At 37.4% G+C, this 3,260-nt stretch overlaps 1 pseudogene; it reads left to right on the forward strand.

Moving 5' to 3' along the window:
• Nucleotides 1–1,812: 1,812 nt before the first annotated feature.
• On the forward strand, nt 1,813–2,747 carry LOC115637830 (annotated as a pseudogene).
• The last annotated feature ends 513 nt before the right edge of the window (nt 2,748–3,260 follow it).

Genomic DNA, 3,260 nt, shown 5'->3' on the forward strand with positions numbered 1-3,260 from the left:
TTGTGAAATTCAGTGAGTTGAATGATTAATTCATTTACACTCATTGGAAAATTGAGCTATATGTAATTTCTGTGTATTTTTTTTATTATTTGGCTAAAAGATCTTTTCAGAAATACACATTTCCACCATTTGTTTATGAATATAGGACCAAATGTTGATTTCAGTTTGACCAATAGAAATCTGATGTAAATTCCCATATATCAGGAAAGCTCCTCTGTATTTAATTGTAATGAGATTAACTTAATGGAGATATAATATTAAGACACTGATCTGAGGTGTGGACGATTGACTTCTTATAGTCTGTGTCCTCAAAAATATGGAATTGAATTTGAAAAGTAACACAATGGGTGACTTTAAAAACAAAACAAACAAACAAACAAAAACTCTCATATGCCTAGAGGTCATGGAAGCACTTACACTGGAGATTATCAAAAAGAGGCTGGAGCCATCTGTCTTGGATGGTTTAGACACAACAAATCCTGCATCTTGCCTGGACAGAGATTAAATTACCCTTCTAGCCCTACGGTTCTATGATTCTATGATGCAAAATGACTGTAATATGATCTCATGATTCGTTAGTTTTGTTGGCCCTGAGGCTGTTCTAGTTTTCATCATTTTTATAATTCAGTAACTTCATTGACTTCATTGGCTCCTGATTTACGCCAGGAGGAGTGAGAGGAAAAGCAGCAGAAGCAATAAACTAGTAATAAGACTAGAAACATTTCAGCACAGTAAATGGAGATCTAAGAGTGATGTAGTAGGGAGGACTTGTCAATCATGCAAATACTATTCCTAATAATAAAGCAACACACACAAACCCACATATATGTGGGAGAGCACTAGTCCCCACTCCTTTATACAAGTTTTATACCAATGTAATTCCAGTAAATGGAGAATAATTCCAACTGATGGCAATGGAATTAAGCCTAATTTACATTAGCATGAGTTAAAGTGAAATCAAGTCCTTACTTTTATGCATCAGAATTTCATATAAACATATATATTATGTATTTTTTTTTACTTTTTAAATATTGTATGTGTGATATGAACTGAAGCCAATCTATATTGTAACAGATATAATTTGTGAAATTAGTTTGCAAAGTGGAATCTTGGTTATTAATAAGGCTATTGGCGTATGAATTATGTTTAAGATCATATTGTGAACTCCTATCACAAGCAGTTTTTGTAAACAGCCCAAATGACTTCATGCACATGTATTTGAGCACATCAAGTGTGTTATGTTTTCACTTCTCCACACAAATATTGGGAAAATATGGATTCAGTAGCTGAGACAGATTATTGTGCTAATATATTTTAATGTAGTTTAGTTAGTTTATATGCTCTGTTAAGTGTTTACAGTATGACAAGAGATCTATCTATCTATCCTCATACAACCCATCTAATCTATCTATCTATCTATGTATCTATCTATCTATCCAATACACACACACACATCCCACCGGTCCCTTTCAATGCTTCAGTTGACATATTGCTGTAGGTTTCATAGGGGTAGCCATGTTAGTTTATATAAGCAAAAACAATGAGGAGTACTTGTAGCACCTTAGAGTCTAACAAATTTATAGTTTTTTTTTGTATTTTTTCTATATTGTATATGTGATATATACTGAAACCATCCTATATCCAGAATTGCGTTATAGCCCACGAAAGCTTATGCCCAAATAAATTTGTTAGTCTCTAAGGTGCCACAAGGACTCCTCGTTTCTTTTTTGTTTTGTTTTGTTTTCATATTGCTGTAGTTTTTGATGCAATACCTGACCAAAAATTTGTTGCTATGGAAGGAACGCTCAAAAAATGGAACATAGTAACCACATCAGAGTGACCGAGTTCATCATGCAGGGGCTCTTGGCCATCCTTACCACCAGGGGCTGTTCTTTGGGCTATTCCTATGCCTTTATATAGCTGTCATCATGAGCAATTCCCTGATCATTGTGGTTATTGTCATCCACCCACCTCTCCACACTCCCATGTACTTCTTCATCGCCAATTTAGCCCTGATTGTTATTTTGTGCACTTCCTTTGTTGTACCTAAAATGCTGTAAAACCTGATGCAGGAGAAGAAAACCATCTCCTTTGGAGGCTGCATCACCCAGCTCTTTGTCTTTACATCATCACTGGGGACAGAGCTTCTACTGCTCACTGTCATTTCATATGACCGATATGTAGCCATTTGCCAACCTTTGCATTATGTAAAACTCATGAGAAAGGAAATTTGTATCCATTTAGCAGTCAGTGCCTGGGCTGTGGGTACCATCAATTCATTTGTTAACATATTGTTTGTGCTATGCCTGGATTTTTGCGGGCCCAGCCTCATCCAGCATTTCTTCTGTGATTTCCCAACAATACTGGCACTGTCATGCAGCTCCACCTATGTTAACGAAATCATGATGTTCATGGCTGACATCTTCCTGGCCATGGGGAACTTTCTTCTGACTACCGTGTCCTATAGCTTCATTATCATCACCATCCTGAAAATCCAGAGCTCCAAAGGGAAGCAGAGAGCCTTCTCCACCTGCTCCTCCCACCTGGTTGTGGTCATCTTGTACTACTCCACCATAATCTACATCTACATCCAGCCGACCTCCAGTAACTCATTGGATAAAAACAAGAAGGTGGCCATAATGTACACCCTAGTCACTCCCACCCTGAACCCTGTGATCTACAGTCTGCGCAATAAGGAGGTCAAAGTGGCCATGAAGAGAATCTTTCCATTCACCGCAAAAAGTTAATTTTTCCAAGTGTGAACCTGATTATCGCCTGCCTTGTTTCTTTTAAGCCAGGTGCACAGGTGGTATAAATAGTTGCAAAACTATGAACTTCATGAGACATGGATTTGTACTATGGTCCATTCACTTGAATAGAACTGCAATGATTTACACCAGGTGGGAATGTGTTGCATTAACTGCAGTGGGGCTATGGTGATTTACAGTAGCTGAGGATCAGGCCCCATGGAATATACCAGTCACACTAGCTGGGCTATCATGTTGGGTTAGAATTTTAAAAGTATTTAGATACTCAGTGGGATTTTCAAAAGCACCTACACATTGATTTCAGTGCGTGTTAGGTGCTCCAGGAAAACCCTTTAGGTGATGAAATAGTGATAAAAATCTGTCTCATTGTGGAGCATATTATGGAAATGCAGTTTCATAGAATCACAATATTCCATTCTCTGCCTCCATTAATAAATATGATAAAAAATATCAAACTGACTTTCTCTCTGTGTCTGATTTCTTTCTCAGACA

Source organism: Gopherus evgoodei, chromosome 21 (assembly GCF_007399415.2).
Source record: "Gopherus evgoodei ecotype Sinaloan lineage chromosome 21, rGopEvg1_v1.p, whole genome shotgun sequence".
Taxonomy (NCBI): domain Eukaryota; kingdom Metazoa; phylum Chordata; order Testudines; family Testudinidae; genus Gopherus; species Gopherus evgoodei.